Source organism: Mytilus trossulus, chromosome 1 (genome assembly GCF_036588685.1).
Source record: "Mytilus trossulus isolate FHL-02 chromosome 1, PNRI_Mtr1.1.1.hap1, whole genome shotgun sequence".
Classification (NCBI taxonomy): Eukaryota; Metazoa; Mollusca; class Bivalvia; order Mytilida; family Mytilidae; genus Mytilus; species Mytilus trossulus.
In genome coordinates, this window is record NC_086373.1 from 58,818,613 (window position 1) to 58,837,180 (window position 18,568).

General features: G+C 32.0%; 1 long non-coding RNA gene across 1 annotated transcript; it reads right to left on the reverse strand.

The window, feature by feature from the left end:
• Window positions 1–24: 24 nt before the first annotated feature.
• On the reverse strand, window positions 25–14,262 carry LOC134728290 (uncharacterized). The gene is made up of 3 exons (XR_010108786.1): window positions 14,066–14,262; window positions 3,631–3,727; window positions 25–1,700 (listed from the first exon to the last, which is right to left on the reverse strand). It is a non-coding gene; the product is annotated as an uncharacterized LOC134728290 (long non-coding RNA).
• Window positions 14,263–18,568: the final 4,306 nt, after the last annotated feature.

The following is an 18,568-nucleotide window of genomic DNA, read 5'->3' on the forward strand; positions in this document are numbered from 1 at the left end:
AATTGGTTACTTTTAGCTTTTAATTTTATCATGTAGAGCCTTCAATATTTAATACAATTATGTAGAATAACAGTCTATAAAATGTAAATTGGTTCAAATTAATTTGCAATGAAGTCCTGCACATTTATAGTAGGTTTTGGTGAAATGTATGGTCCATAACTTTTCCTAAAACTGATATATATATTACTTATGAACATAACATTATGATTAAACTTTTGAAAATGCATACATTGAATTAACAAAAAGATGTTTGCTTTTTATGTAGTAATACACTGTCTTTTGAAAACAGAAAACAGAACCTCTTTTGCAAATATTTTGGTGGATCTTTGTTATGATGGTTTTATTAGTTATAGAGTTATTTTCTCTTAGGAAATAAATATTGACAACACATTTATTGGGGGTCTCATTGAGGAGTTCTGATCCCGGATCCTGCTTAACGTTTTGTCAGATTCCTGTATCCCGCTTACACAATGCACAATGTATGTAAGTAATTCTTATTGTTTTGTAATACACGTGTCCCTCAAGACTTCATTTCCCACTTTCATGGCACAATAATTTAACTTTCATGTGTCATGCTTACAAAAAATCGGCAATCCCGTGTCACTCTTAGACAATAAGTCCCCAATGAGACCCACTTTATTGAACACTTGGGAAATTACATCAGAGTAAACATGAAACTAATATAATAAACATACAACATGCATATGACAAAGTTTAAGAGTTGCCACCCTGAGATGCAGTGAGATTCATGTACATGACATTTTACTTACAATTTAAATACATGTATCAACGATGTATTACAAAAATGAAAAACAATTTACACCAAAATAATTTCTTATGTTGCTTAAAAAAGTATCTGCAGATAATTACAAGCTTTATTTATGATAAAAAAAACTAGGATATTACAGAAAAAATGTATGCGGTTTTACAAAACATTTTAAAAACACTACCGTAACCATCAGTCTTATTTATTTTCATTTTAATATTACAGATTGTTTTTTTGCATCCACTTCAATGACCAAAAGAATTTATTTTTTTGTCAAAAATTGTGTCCATCCCTCTCATACATTTTTTCTTTAAAAGCCCTCAATAGAATCTTAATAAAGCACAAGCTTGAGTAAAACTGATTCAAGCTATTTAAAATATGAACACAGATGTAAAAAGTACACTATACACATGCATTGATGTAAAATATAAAATATCATGTAAAGAGTATTTGAAATCTGGAAGGATTTTCACAATAGTGTTTATATATTTTACATTCTCGAACAAAGTAAAATTTTGTTTTATCATTCAATCAAGGAATTATTTGATGCTGTTAATTTATAAAAAAGTGGATCAATTATTGTAGGTGACATTGATCTATAATTGCCAAATTTTCAAAATTCTCTATCTGTATACCAAATAAGAAAATCATTTTTGAATACATTTAATTTCATCTATGTCATTTTCACAAATTTATTTAACTTACAACATTCAAATTGTCAATAGTGAAAAAAAGCATGTTTACTCTGTAGCATAGAATTATCTATAACAAATAAAATAATTTAAACATAAACTAAAAATAACAGTATTACACATCGTAATCACATAAAAAGAAAATGCACCAAATATTAATGTCTTGACTAAATCTAAAATGCTGCATGTTCTGAGATTCACATTACTCTTCTCAATATTTACATCATCTTCACAGTTTTAGCCTAAAAAATACAGTAAATAAGCATCTTAATGACAAAACAGGGATGATAAAATGAATTAATAAAAGTGAGCACTGAAGGGTATTCTAAAAAGCATAAAAGGTTGTAATAATATTGCATTGTATTTTGATCGACAAATTAAAAATTTGTGTTGGAGTTATCTACCTTTGTTTATGATTTATAACAAAATCATACACCATAATTTAAAATAAAATTAAATTAAAACACATCATATTGTAACTTAAATATCAAGGTATAATATATAAACCATAAATTGCAAAAGAAACATGCACTATTTTGTTTGGACTATCAAAGGTAGTGGTCAAACTTGGAAGATATAGAGATCAAGTCAGTACTAGAGGGTTTTAACTGGGTTTCATGCAATCTTTACAACAATAAAGTTAAACTCTTAAGTACTTTCAAAATTATATTTTGTTCATTGATAAATGCATAGGATAATATAGTTCGGTCACATTTATAATGCAGAAATAACATTTATAATGTGAATGTCAATTTCTCATTATCACCTTGTCAAAATTGACGTATGTTTCTACTTTTTTTTATGTAAAACATTGTCTTGTTTCACATAGGTTTTGATAAAATTAAATGTGAGCATCAATCTTACCAAGTAACAAATAAATATTTGTTTAAACATCTTATATAAAACTTTATTGTCTAAATAAAATAAAAATATGACAATCGCAAAAGATCTCAAAATGTACAAATTTTAGCTATTTCAAACTTCAATCATAAAATGATCATTCGTAAAATATAAGACTTTGTGAAAGAATAGTCACCAAACATACCAAGAAATATTTGTTTGAGTAAAACACTATAGCCTTGCCTGGGCAAACAGAAATACTTCTCAAACTACAAACAATTAATAGAACAACAGAGATCCATGACATAAAATCAGTACATCAACAGCAAGAATGACACAAAAATGCACAGGAACAATGCTTTCATTGCTGTTCTCAATCTCAAAGTCAAAGTGAGGCCCTCAACATGAAACAAAAAATCGTTCATCTCACTGGAAATTTAAGACTGTCGCTAGCACAGGTTTAAACTGCTATAGAATAGAAGGGTACTGGTACCTGTCGCTAGCACAGGTTTAAACTGCTATAGAATAGAAGGGAACTGGTACTTGTCGCTAGCACAGGTTTAAACTGCTATAGAATAGAAGGGAACTGGAACTTGTCGCTAGCACAGGTTTAAACTGCTATAGAATAGAAGGGAACTGATACTTGTCGCTAGCACAGGTTTAAACTGCTATAGAATAGAAGGGTACTGGTACTTGTCGCTAGCACAGGTTTAAACTGCTATAGAATAGAAGGGAACTGGTACTTGTCGCTAGCACAGGTTTAAACTGCTATAGAATAGAAGGGAACTGGAACCTGTCGCTAGCACAGGTTTAAACTGCTATAGAATAGAAGGGTACTGGTACCTGTCGCTAGCATAGGTTTAAACTGCTATAGAATAGAAGGGAACTGGAACCTGTCGCTAGCACAGGTTTAAACTGCTATAGAATAGAAGGGTATTGGTACCTGTCGCTAGCACAGGTTTAAACTGCTATAGAATACCGGTACCTGTTGTCTATTTTTAAATACATGAACAGATAGTCTAACATCATGGATATAGAAATCTTTAGTTTTAAACTATATCAGAAACTTGCAAACTCCATGCTACTTGAAATATTTCAGATTTTCATAGGATACAGAGATAACTTGTTCATATCATAAAGAATAACTTTTTACAACATTTTAAGGCTGAGGATATTATAGGTAGAATAATTTCCCTTTTCTATCTATGTCGCCTCCCCACTCCCTTACTTACTGCCCGGGTTGCCATCAGCATGTACGGCAGCAACAGAGGTTGCTTCCTACCTTTCCTATAAAAAGTTTATTTAAGACCATACATTTATAGGTGTAGTTACCTCTGTCACGATATTGCACATGGCTTTTTCTTTGGACAAGAACATCTTTCATGTACTGGTACATCTTCTAAGACAACTTCTATGTGACGTCCACAACCTTAAAATAAATGTAAAATTCATGTATATTGATGAGGTCTCATTTTATATCAGAATTTGGAAAGGTGGATAAAGGAGAGCAAGTATTTATTAGGGAAGGAGTGTCTATCAACAAAACATCGTACAACAGGATCCAAAGAGCGGACACAGTTATGTCCGTCTGCTCAACCTTCCGTCAGTCCGTCTGTCCATCTGTCTGTCTTTTTTGCTGGCTATTTTGTGGTTGGGGCTCTCATATGGGTTTATACGTGCATTACCATCTTATAGGCAAATAAATATCAATTTAGTCTAGAATGAAAGAGTATTCAATTGTAATAATATTCTGCAAGGGATAATTTAAAAACAATATTCTTACAACAAACCATTTATAATATATATAACGTAACCACCAGAATTTCTCATGTTAACCATTAACTAAGTTTGTTATTCAAATAAAACTTGAAAAAGCATTGGCAATAACAAAAAAACTAAATCGTTTGTTAACGAAATATCATAGGATTTGAAGGAAGAAGATAGAAACAAATCAGCAAGTCATTAATTATAATTGTTAATATAAGGAAGTCTGACTTTAATGAACAAAAGGATTGGTTAAATCTTGTGAAAAGAAAATCCACATAAAAAGAGCAATTATATAAATGAAAATTATAAAAAAAAACAAGAATGTGTCCCAAGTACACGGATACCCCTATCGCACTATCATTTTCTATGTTCAGTGGACCGTGAAATTTGTGTAACCAGATGCTCCGCAGGGCGTAGCTTTATACGACCGCAGAGGTTGAACCCTGAACGGTTGGGGCAAGTATGGACACAACATTCAACCTGGATTCCGCTCTAAATTTGGATTGTGATTAAATAGTTGACACAGCATAGGTTTCTGACACAGAATGAATGTATTCAAATAAACTTAAAATTTTTGTTTTCTCTTAGAGCAATTCACTGCTGTTGAATATTAATCCTCTCAAAAAAATGTTTGAAGAAATTTTCTTTTTATTTATGAAATTTCAAATGAGAAAAATTGAACCCAATTTTTTATTCACATCCCCCTTTCCCTTATTCCAAAACTAATTTCAATTAGAATATTCTAATGAAGTTTGCAACAATTACTACTCATTTAAATACATCATAAAATATTAAGATGTAAAAAAACTGCTTGTTATCACTGAATGGTAAAGATTATTTAAATTTATCAGTTGGTAGAAAAAGTGAATATACATTGTATATTGTATATAACAAAGATTTAAGTTGATTCTGGACAAAGAAAGATAACTCCAATTAAAAAAAATTCTTGCAGATATTTCTTGCTTACTATACTGGACAAAGAAAGATAACTCTTAATTAAAAAAAAATTTGCTATTTCACAATATTGTGAAATTAGATATTTCTTGCCATTGCACAATACTGTGCAATTAAAAAGACTTGCTATTGCACAATACTTAATATAATCATTTTAGATCCTGATTTGGACCAACTTGAAAACTGGGCCCATAATCAAAAATCTAAGTACATGTTTAGATTCAGCATATCAAAGAGGCCCAAGAATTTAATTTTTGTTAAAATCAAACTTAGTTTAATTTTGGACCCTTTGCACTTTAATTTAGACCAATTTTAAAACTGGACCAAAAATTAAGAATCTACATACACAGTTAGATTTGGCATATCAAAGAACCCCAATTATTCAATTTTTGATGAAATCAAACAATGTTTAATTTTGGACCTCGATTTGGGCCAACTTGAAAACTGGGCCAATAATCAAAAATCTAAGTACATTTTTAGATTCAGCATATCAAAGAACCCCAAGGTTTCAATTTTTGTTAAAATCAAACTAAGTTTAATTTTGGACCCTTTGGACCTTAATGTAGACCAATTTGAAAACGGGACCAAAAATTAAGAATCTACATACACAGTTAGATTCGGCATATTAAAGAACCCCAATTATTCAATTTTGATGAAATCAAACAAAGTTTAATTTTGGACCCTTTGGGCCCCTTTTTCCTTAACTGTTGGGACCAAAACTCCCAAAACCAATACCAACCTTCCTTTTATAGTCATAAACCTTGTGTTTAAATTTCATAGATTTCTATTTACTTATACTAACGCTATGGTGCGAAAACCAAGAAAAATGCTTATTTGGGTCCCTTTTTGGCCCCTAATTCCTAAACTGTTGGGACTGAAACTCCCAAAATCAATACCAACCTTCCTTTTGTGGTCATAAACATTGTGTTTAAATTTCATTGATTTCTATTTACTTTAACTAAAGTTATTTTGCGAAAACCAAGAATAATGCTTATTTGGGCCCTTTTTTGGCCCCTAATTCCTAAACTGTTGAAACCAAAACTCCCAAAATCAATCCCAACCTGTCTTTTGTGGTCATAAACCTTGTGTCAAAATTTCATAGATTTCTATTAACTTAAACTAAAGTTATAGTGCGAAAACCAAGAAAATGCTTATTTGGGCCCTTTTTGGCCCCTAATTCCTAAAATGTTGGGACCAAAACTCCCAAAATCAATACCAGCCTTTATTTTATGGTCATAAACCTTGTATTAAAATTTCATAGATTTCTATTCACTTTTACTAAAGTTAGAGTGCGAAAACTAAAAGTATTCGGACGACGACGACGACGACGACGACGACGACGCCAACGTGATAGCAATATACGACGAAATTTTTTTCAAAATTTGCGGTCGTATAAAAACTAATTTGGCATTAAAATTAGAAAGATCATATCATAAGGAACACGTGTACTAATTTTCAAGTTGATTGAACTTCTACTTCATCATAAACTACCTTGACTAAAAACTTTAACCTGAAGCGAGACGAACGAACGGACACATGCACAGACCAGAAAACATAATGCCCCTCTTCTATCGTAGGTGGGGCATAAAAACGTACAAAGGTTTTTTCTTAGAATCCGAGTGTTACTTGATTTTTGTCGAGCCTTCGACTTTAGTCGAAAAAGCGAGACTAAGCGATCCTACATTCCGTCGGCGTCGTCGGCGGCGTCAACAAATATTCACTCTGTGGTTAGAGTTTTTATACGACCGCAAATTTTGAAAAAAATTTCGTCGTATATTGCTATCACGTTGGCGTCGTCGTCTGCGTCGTCGTCGTCGTTGTCGTTGTCGTCGTCGTCGTCGTCGTCCGAATACTTTTAGTTTTCGCACTCTAACTTTAGTAAAAGCGAATAGAAATCTGTGAAATTTTAACACAAGGTTTATGACCATAAAAGGAAGGCTGGTATTGATTTTGGGAGCTTTGGTCCCAACATTTTAGGAATTAGGGGCCAAAAAGGGCCCAAATAAGCATTTTCTTGGTTTTCGCACTATAACTTTAGTTTAAGTTAATAGACATCTATGAAATTTTGACACAAGGTTTATGACCACAAAAGAAAGGTTGGGATTGATTTTGGGAGTTTTGGTTTCAACAGTTTAGGAATTGGGGGCCAAAAAAGGGCCCAAATAAGCATTATTCTTGGTTTTTGCACAATAACTTTAGGTTAAGTAAATAGAAATCAATGAAATTTAAACACAATGTTTATGACCACAAAAGGAAGATTGGTATTGATTTTGGGAGTTTAGGTCCCAACAGTTTAGGAATTAGGGGCCAAAAAGGGACCCAAATAAGCATTTTTCTTGGTTTTCGCGCCATAACGTCAGTATAAGTAAATAGAAATCTATGAAATTTAAACACAAGGTTTATGACCATTAAAGGAAGGTTGGTATTGATGTTGGGAGTTTTGGTCCCAACAGTTTAGAAAAAAGGGGCCCAAAGGGTCCAAACTTAAACTTTGTTTGATTTCATAAAAATTGAATAATTGGGGTTCTTTGATATGCCGAATCTAACTGTGAATGTAGATTCTTAACTTTTGGTCATGTTTTCAAATTGGTCTACATTAAGGTCCAAAGGGTCCAAAATTAAACTTAGTTTGATTTTGACAAAAAATGAATCGGTTGGGTTCTTTGATATGTTGAATCTAAAAATGTACTTAGATTCTTGATTATTGGCCCAGTTTTCAAGTTGGTCCAAATCTGGGTCCAAAATTAAACTTTATTTGATTTCATCAAAAATTGAATAAATGGGGTTATTTGAAATGCCAAATCTAACTGTGTATGTAGATTCTTCATTTTTGGTCCCGTTTTCAAATTGGCCTACATTAAGGTCCAAAGGGTCCAAAATTAAACTAAGTTTGATTTTAACAAAAATTAAATTCTTGGGCCTCTTTGATATGCTGAATCTGAACATGTACTTAGATTTTTGATTATGGGCCCAGTTTTCAAGTTGGTCCAAATCAGGATCTAAAATTATTTTATTAAGTATTGTGCAATAGCAAGTCTTTTCAATTGCACAGTATTGTGCAATGGCAAGAAATATCTAATTTCACAATATTGTGAAATAGCTATTTTTTTTTAATTAGAGTTATCTTTCTTTGTCCAGAATAGGAAGCAAGAAATATCTTATTGCAAGAATTTTTTTTTATTAGAGTTATCTTTCTTTGTCCAGAATCAACTTAAATCTTTGTTATATACAATATACAATGTATATTCACTTTTTACTACCAACTGATAAATTTAAATAATCTTTACCATTCAGTGATAACAAGCAGTTTTTTTACATCTTAATATTTTATGATGTATTTAAATGAGTAGTTATTGTTGCAAACTCCATTAGAATATTTTAATTGAGATTAGTTTTGGAATAAGGGAAAGGGGGATGTGATTAAAAATTGGGTTCAATTTTTCTCATTTGAAATTTCATAAATAAAAAGAAAATTTCTTCAAACATTTTTTTGAGAGGATTAATATTCAACATCATAGTGAATTGCTCTAAGAGAAAACAAAAGTTTAAGTTCATTAGAACACATTCATTCTGTGTCAGAAACCTATGCTGTGTCAACTTTTAAATCACAATCCAAATTTAGAGCTGAATCCAGCTTGAATGTTGTGTCCATACTTGCCCCAACCGTTCAGGGTTCAACCTCTGCGGTCGTATAAAGCTACGCCCTGAGGAGCATCTGGTTGAAATTTTAATAACTTTCTTAAACTATAATGGATTTCTACCAAACTTGGACAAGATAGTATCCAGAAGTGAATTTTGTAAAAATAAAATTCCAATTTTTCCGAATTTTACTTATAAATGGACTTTCTTAAACTATCCTGGGTTTGTACCAAACTTGGACAGAAGCTTGTTTATGATCATAAGATAGTATCCAGAAGTAAATTTTGTAAAAAAATAAATCCATTTTTTGCATATTTTACTTATAAATGGACTTAGTTTTTCTATGGGGAAACATTACTTCACTCTGTGGTTAAAGTTTTTAGAATTTTAATAACTTTCTTAAACTATCCTGGGTTTGTACCAAACGTGGACAGAAGCTTGTTTATGATCATAAGATAGTACCTAGAAGTAAATTTTGTAAAAAAATAAATCCATTCTTTCCATATTTTACTTTTACATGGACTTAGTTTTTCTGTGGGGAAACATTACATTCACCCTGTGGTTAAAGTTTTTAAAATTTTAATAACTTTCTTAAACTATCCTGGGTTTTTACCAAAGTTGGACAGAAGCTTAATTATGATCATCAAATAGTATCCAGAAGTAAATTTTGTAAAAAAATTAATCCATTTTTTCCGTATTTTTCTTTTAAATGAACTTAGAGTTTCTTCCAGTTAACCATACATACATGTACAGTCTGCAGTTGTTTTTAAAACATTTATTAGATTCATAAACTATCCTTGATTTTAACCAAACTTGGACAGAAGCTTCTTAAAATCAGAAGATTGTATCAAGAGGAATATTTTTATTGATTTTTTTCCTCATTTTTGTTGAGCCTGCGATTTACAGCAAAAGTAGGCGAGACACCGGGTTCCGCGGAACCCTTACAAATTTTGTATCTACAATGGTTATTCTATTTTATGAAATAATAGTGATAATTTATACTTTTATTTAGCGTTTTAGAAATTAGGATAAGATCTATTTAAATGTGAAATCAGAGACATATTGTATTATATGTCTCTGGTGAAATAAATACACAATTCAAAAGTTTAACACTGTTGATCTTTGAGAGTGAGGATGACATTCATTAATTAATATTCCCGCTAATAAATAATGTTATCTGCGACAAATTCGGCGTTTTGCAATTGCGCCGATCTGCAATTCGTTTGCGCCGATTTTATCTTTGAATTCATTTGCGCCGATTGTGTACAGGTAATCGTGTACATGTTAATTACAAATAATTACATTAGATGTAAGTTGCATTATAATACGTTATTCTGATTGGCTAACATGTTATTCCGTAAACAATTGCATCAGACAGTAACATTTATCATGCATGATGACACGAGGTCCCACAAAAAAGTGCACAGGTGAATTAAATAAAACTGGATAAAAATCGTGTTTTCATGATTTTAGCTAAAAAAATGTAATTATAAGTATTGAATACTTCTTTTTGAAACTTTATAGGGTTGTAAAAGCGTTGACCGTGCGTACATTTTTAGAATGAAGCGCTTCCGCGCTTCATACAAAATGTACTTCGGTCAACGCTTTTACCACCCAATAAATTTACAAAAAGAAGAATTCAATTCTTAAGTGAATGTTATTTTTTAATTCTATCATAATAAAACAAATAGCCAGTTGTGTATATTTTATGACTCAATTATAACTGTTTTCCCCTGCTTAATTTTAAAAGATAAAATATAGAAAACTGAGAAGATGTGATATGATTGCCAATGAGACAACTCTCCACAAGAGACCAAATGGCACGTAAATTAATCACTATAGGTCACCGGCGTACAGCCTTCAACAATGAGGCCAAAGAGCACTCTCTGTTCACATCCACTTAAAAATCTATTTGCAGCATTCAAAGGCATGTAACATTAAAATTATATCCAGATCCAATCTAATTAAAACCAATATTCTTTCTAGGTGCATATAATTTTACTCATGCAATGCAAATGGGATCATGCAAATATAAAATCGGACCTAAGGAAAGAATCAAATAGGAAAATTTATTATCGGCGCAAAATGTCATACGCCCGACAAATTAAAGTAAAGTAAAGTATTCGTTATTTAAAGTCGGGTTGCATATATACATAATAACAAAGAACATGAGCTCATAAGAGCTCTTTAACCGACTGAAAGTAACTAAAATTTACCTTTTTGAAACCCCGTTTGGAGAATGTGTTAATTCACGAGATTCAACTACACCATTGTTTTAGTGAGTTGGGCGGCCGACATTGACTTCACACTGATATCACTAAAACAAACAGCTGATATAAAATTGTTGCCATTTGCAATTATTTATCCCTATCAATGATTGAAACTCTCACCAATGGTCAATGAAATCCCGTCGAAACAAATGACAAATTCCGAGGACGATTTTCAATGAGTTTTAGAAAATGAACATAATATACAACATAAATGATGATAAATGAATATTAGGTCGATTCAATATGAACCATGCGACTACTCGATTGAGTATTAAAGTGGTAGTTGGAATACAATATCCGAACACTGCTGGTGCTTTCAAATATAGCTCCTGCGACTAATCGCTTAAATGGACCCTGCAACTTTTTTCGATTGGTTAATTGGTATAGGTGGAATGCAATACTCCAAAACTACTAGTGCTTTTCAATGGAACCTTCGATCAACTGCCTTCGACTATTCGATTGTTTACGTGGTAGGTGGAATACCATATCGAAACAATACTGGTGCTATATAAATGGACCCTGCGACTTTTCATGGCGATATTGAACCAAAGTTTGGATCTTGCGACTTTTCGATTGAATAATAAGTTGTAGGTGGATTACGATATCCTAACACTACTTGTGCTTTACAAATGGACCATTTGACTTCTCGATTAATTACAATAATTAGTGGTAGGTGGTTTACGATATTTCAACACTTCTTGTGCTTTTCAAATGGACCATGTGACTACTCGATTGATTACTAGTAATTAGTGGTAGGTGGAATACGATATTTCAACACTTCTTGTGCTTTACAAATGAACCATGTGACTACTCGATTGATTACTAGTAATCAGTGGTAGGTGGAATACGATATTTCAACACTTCTTGTGCTTTACAAATGGACCATGTGACTACTCGATTGATTACTAGAAATTAGTGGTAGGTGGAATACGATATTTCAACACTACTTGAATTTCCAAATGAAACATGTGACTACTCGATTGATTACTCGAAATTAGTGCATGGTAGGTGGAATACGATATTTCAACCCTTCTTGTGCTTTTCAAATGGACCATGTGACTACTCGATTGATTACTAGGAATTGGTGGTAGGTGGAATACGATATTTCAACACTAAATGGACCATGTGACTACTCGATTGATTACTAGAAATTAGTGGTAGGTGGAATACGATATTTCAACACTAAATGGACCATGTGACTACTCGATTGATTACTAGGAATTAGTGGTAGGTGGAATACGATATTTCAACACTACTTGTACTTTCCAAATGCAACATGTGACTACTCGATTGATTGATTAGTGGTAGCCCAACACTATTTGTGCTTTACAAATTTACCATTTGACTACTTGATTGATTAATTAGTTGTAGGTGGTGCTTGTGCTTTCCAAATTACCATAGACCCCGCGACTTTTCAATCGATTAAGGGGTAGGTTGAATACGATATTCAAACAATATTGGTTCTTTCCAAATAGACACTATGCGATTATTTGATTTATTTAATAAATGGTAGGTGGAATACGATATTACAGTACTGGTGCTTTGAGTTACTTATTTAAAGTATACAGATTGAATTCAGTCGTTTTCGTTGTACAAGGTCGGTATAGGCTCTTATGAATAATACAACAGGTAAAATCAAATTTTCCTAAATCTTGAATGTTTTTTACTTTGGTTTAATGTTTCCTGTATTAAATGCGTATTTATTCTGTAATTCATGTCACGAGATGCAAAGGAGAGCAATATAAAACACACCTTATTCAAATTACACCTAACGGAGAAACTTGTGTTACTGACACTTTAAACACACCAATTGACTTTTCATTATTTAAATGTCAGGTAGAGAAATCACCCGAAGGCTAACAATGATACAATTGTAAAAGTGTGTTCCTTTTCTATCGAGAAGATGTATTAGATACATTATTGTATCAATTTCCATCAGACACCAGAGAGGCGCTTCGGTAGGGAACGGAGTATCATGCGTATATTCCCTTCTTTTAAGCTAGCCTCTTCTTTTTGTTCAAGTTGAATTGAAGTAAAACTTAATATTCTTTTTATTAAATTTATTTAGCGGTCATATGTACCAGTTTAAAAGCCAGCATATTGACTTAACTAGAATGTTAAAAGCCTCGTTGGCAAAATGTTAGACAAAACTGTGTTTATTTTATAAAATTCCTAACGGAGTTTCCTATCCTTTATTTTTAAATGGAATTACAAATGTGAAAGACAAATAAGGCATATAAGTAATGGTCAAAGAAAGGAACAACTTTATATAACAATTTTTAGACACAACATTTATTTTCAGTTAACTTCTTTGGACAAAATTGCAATGGAAGGGATATATACAGATCAACACAAAACTTTTCAACAGAACTGAACTATTCGACGTAGGTTTTATACCCAGGGACTTTAGTATAGAAAGTCCCTGGTTTACCATAATTAAAGCCATTTCATCAATGATTGTGCAAAATGTGTTGGACTTTTTAATTCCAGGAAAAATGTCCATCTAACAGAAGAAAGGACAACTTATATAACATCATATTTTTTTTAATTTAAAAATTATCCTTGGCCGAAATTGCGATTGAAGGGATATGCACAAATAAAACAGACATGAATAAAATTCTTTCAAAATTAACATAAGTTTTACTTGTGAATTAATGTATTTCATCTTGAACAATGTAAAATCACATACTTCATAGTCTTAGGTAAAAAAATCGTCTGACAAGTATGTACTAAATAATGTATTATGATAAATAAGTCAACTAATCTACAGACATATAGATGTATACACATACCTGATCATTTTTGTTACATATATTTATTTATTTATAATTTTTTAGTGTTATTTCTAACCTTCAGGACAGACTTCGAGTGCTCTTCACGTCTAAACTTTAATCGACGATTTTGTTCCTTTCCAATTTGTCTCTTTTCTAACATTTTTTTTAACTCCACAAGATTGATTTGACTGGCATTAAATCCTGATACTTTTCAACTGATAAGTCCCTCAACAGTATTAATAAATTGTAAACAAAATAATCACATTGTAATTAATAAAACAGTGTCGTACGTCTAATCATTTACAAAAGTCAAACCATATTATGATCTATTAAGAGTAATGTGCAACATTAATTTAGTCTTACCTGACCATGTCATTTTTTGGCACTTTTTACACCTTACTTTTACACACATCCTTTAACTCGTCACACACATTCTCTTAATCCAACTCAGTCAAGATCGCATCTCCATCAAGATCATAATATAGAACGCCCTGAAAAATTACCTGTACATCAGACAGGTGCAAATAGAAAACACGCCTTACAAATGTGTTAGAGTGATAATTATTAAGACGAATGTCTCCTTACCTAGCTATTATTTTCCGTTCGAGGAACAACATCGGGAGTTGATTTTGATCGATCTATGTATATTAATATGGCCATTATATATTTATCAATATATATATAGGCCAAGACCACAATTTATCACCTTTATTACGAATATATACTTCACAACACAAATAACACACCACATTTTGCCATACATATATGATATATATTATAAAGTTTCACAAAAGTGGTTTTTTTTTCTGCTTCAAAATTTGTAGAAATGTACTATACTAAAGTATAACTTTACAATCAAGGATTCACTATACAAATCCTTGTTATAATTAATGATCATTTATGCAAAATTTCAGTAAACTGATAATTTTAGTGTCGACAATGAAGATTTAAAAACAAGAAAGTAAATAATCAAAAGTCTGAGAAAAGTAAATTCCAAATAAGTCATTTATAGACAGGAATTGGATTATGAAACTGAAAATCAAATTCATTTTCAGTGGGTTTTTTTCTGGTGAAAAGTTCCACACGATTTCAGTTTTGCAGTTTTCGGAGCTAGTCTTTACTATACCATACAGTATGATGGATGTGTATGACCTTAATTTCACGGTAAGCTGTCAAGTTTAAATTTGTATAATTGTTGGATATATTTTGAGACATATACTATACATAAAACCAGAGACATATTATAATACAATATGTCTGATAAAACACAGAAAAGATTGGAAATAACACGGTGTGAACTTTTAATATTAAACTAAACGTTATAAATAACTAATAGACGGGAAATGAATCGTGTACAGTTCTTCTTCGTCTTCTTTATTTTTACCCAATACACAAAAAGGGTAGATCTTAAGACTTGGCAGTTTTAAAAGCAATACTAGTCAAATAAAGATTCATCAACATTTGACTGACTTATAATAGCAATCATATTAAAATAAGTTCTCATCACTTGCTCCTCGATTTTTAATATGTCGCCGTGTGGCGATGAGAACTTAATTTAATAAGATTGACTTACTAGTACTCGAAGATCTTGTCTTGACGCGTAATGATTATTAAAGTGTATATCTGTCTTTTTATTTTTTTTTCAAAAATTCCCATGCAGAGCAATTTCCTAAACAAGGAGACTAATGCAGATTTTGGACATGTTCACTTCTATAAATTTGTAGATCTTGCATTGCTGATCGTTTTTGTTCTAAAGTTTCTATATATATCTATAACACTTGGTATAAGTTAAATCGCTAAAATTGATTTAAATCGTCATTAAAGGACAAACACTCCAACAATGTTGTTGTAGATGGGCAGTAGGTTACTGAGATCGTATATAAATAACATCCTGAAAAACTTTTGGTCGTTATATTTTCTCCATCTAAAACAGTTTTTAAAATAATAGACAAACCTACCCCTATGATCTAGTTTTAGGCATGTCCGCTATGTTAAACTAGTAGCTCTAATGAGCCTGTGTCGCTCATTAAACAAAGGAAGCAGATCATTCATGACAAAATTGTGTTTTTGTGATGGTGATGTGTTTATACATCTTACTTAAGTAAACTTTCTTGCTGCTTACAATTATCTCTATCTATAATGAACTTGGCCAAGTAGTTTCAGTGGAAAATGCAAGTAAAAATTTACAAATTTTATGAAAATTGTTAAAAATTGACTATAAAGGGCAATAACTCCTTAGGGGGTCAATTGACCATTTCAGTCATGTTGACTTATTTGTAAATCTTACTTTGCTGAACATTATTGCTTTTTACAGTTTATCTCTATCTATAATAATATTCAAGGTGATAACCAAAAACAGCAAAATTTCCTTTTCCAATTTAGGGGCAGCAACCCAACAACCAGTTGTCAGATTCATCTGAAAATTTCAGGGCAGATATATGTTGACCTGATAAACAATTTTACCCCCGTGTCAAATTTGCTCTAATTGTTTGGTTTTTGAGTTATAAGCCAAAAACTGCATTTTACACTTATGTTCTATTTTAGCCCTGGCGACCATCTTGATTTGATGGCCAGGTCACTGGACACATTTTTTGACTAGATACCCCAAATATGATTTTGGCCACGTTTGGATTAATTTGGCCCAGTAGTTTCAGAGGAGAAAATTTCTGTAAAAGATAACTAAGATTTACAAAAATGGTTAAAAATTGACAATAAAGGGCAATAACTCATAAAGGGGTCAACTGACAATTTCGGGCAAGTTGACTTATTTGTAAATCTTACTTTGCTGAACATTATTGCTGTTTACAGTTTATCTCTATCTATAATAATATTCAAGGTAATAACCAAAAACAGCAAAATTTCCTTAAAATGACCAATTAAGGGGCAGCAACCCAACAACGGGTTGTTTGATTCATCTCAAAATTCCAGGGCAGATAGATCTTGACCTGATAAACAATTGTACCCCCATGTCAGATTTGCTCTAAATGCTTTGGTTGTTGAGTAATAGGCCAAAAACTGCTTTTTATCCCTATGTTCTATTTTTAGCTGTGGCGGCCATCTTGGTTGGTTGACCGGGTCACCGGCAAAATTTTTAAACTAGATACCCCAATGATAATTGTGGCCAAGTTTGGTTTAATTTGGCTCAGTAGTTTCAGAGGAGAAGATTTTTGTAAAAGGTAACGACGACGGACGAAAGACGCCAAGTGATGGGAAAAGCTCACTAGGCCCTTCGGGCCAGGTGAGCTAAAAACAGACTAGCCGGTCATGGGATACATTTTAAAAACTTAGTTGTGGATACGACAATGATGATTTTGGTCAAGTTTTGGTGAAGTCGGTAGTTTCAGAGAAGTTTAGGAAAAATCAGTAAAAGACAGACGACGGAGCCAAGTGATGAGAAAAGCAAACTTGGTTATTTGGGGATATCATGAAATATAATTGAGGAGGTCATGAAATAATTGAGGACCTCCAATAATATACATCTCAATGCAAATGATTTATGGAGATCCTGCAATATTTCAAAAGCTCCTCAAGAATGTAGACAAAATCCGTGTCTCATATATTATATTGATTAACATTTATCATCTTTGGATTTATATTTCTTATTGGCCAGTCTACAGTTTCTTCGAATCTGCTTCAAATGTTGACTTTTTATTGCACTGCAGCATTACTTCGGAAGCATCTAAGTTTAACTATAAACTGAATCCTTGGTTTTAATCCAGGTTGTTGGTGAAATGCGTGTCGCTCAATCTTAAAAGAAGTTTTATGTGTAGTGTTTTGGGGAAATGTTATATTGCATGTATTTTGTTGTGGTTTTGTTTTATATAACAACTTGGTATGGTCGGACTTGTGTTATATATAGTCTGAGAGAGTTGGCGCAATCAAGAGATATTCCATGAACAGAACATTTTATTGAGAAAATAAACATTAACGCGATACACTTTTATTCTGTTTTGGATATCAATGGTTTCAACTAGTCATGCTTGGATGACCATGGAAAACTATATTGTTGCGGCACATTTATATCCCGTATAAATATGCACACCAGAATATAAAACTTAAAGGGGCACTAGCTGCCAAATTCCTGTTCACTGATTTGACTCAAATTCTCATATTTTATTTATAACAATGTAAAACATTTTTCCAACCTATCAAAAGTAAAAATAAACAATTTACAGGACATGGTCTCAATAAGATGTAGCTTCGTTCCGTGAGAAATTTAGCCAAGATGCCATCTAATAAACTATCGAGTTTACCTTCTATGACCATATAAGCGATGTCAACATAAACACAGATATAAATAGATCAAGCAACTCGTGCAATTGGATTTTTATAGGTCTGTTATTTTTGTATTATAGATTTAAAAAATGTATGTGTATCGTCGTTTTTACCGTTAGAAGAATATTTTTGTGGATCGAATCATTCACTTAAATTATTTACCTTTGCTTCACTTTCAATGTTTACATTCGTTTCCTTTAAATAACCGTACACGGACATTGCATGCGTTATTCTATCTCGGTCTACGAGGTTAGATTGGAGTTCACACGAATATGGATTTTTTTTAGGTCGAATTATTCACTTGCAAGTGAATAAGTCATTATCAATGTTTATTAGCTTAATTTGATAAAATTGAACCATTTTAGCTGATATAAGCAAATTTTTAATTCACTATTTCACTTTCATTAATGATTGAACAAAAAAAACATACTTGAGATTTTTTATATTTCTCGTAGCTAATGCCCCTTTAAGTTGATCATCCAAATAGATGTCATTAAGCAAGGATTTTAATGCTGAAGGGGTATATAAAGTTCTGACTCTATTAACCATCATTGTAATTATAAGTTTCTCCAGATGACTAACTTGTAGACA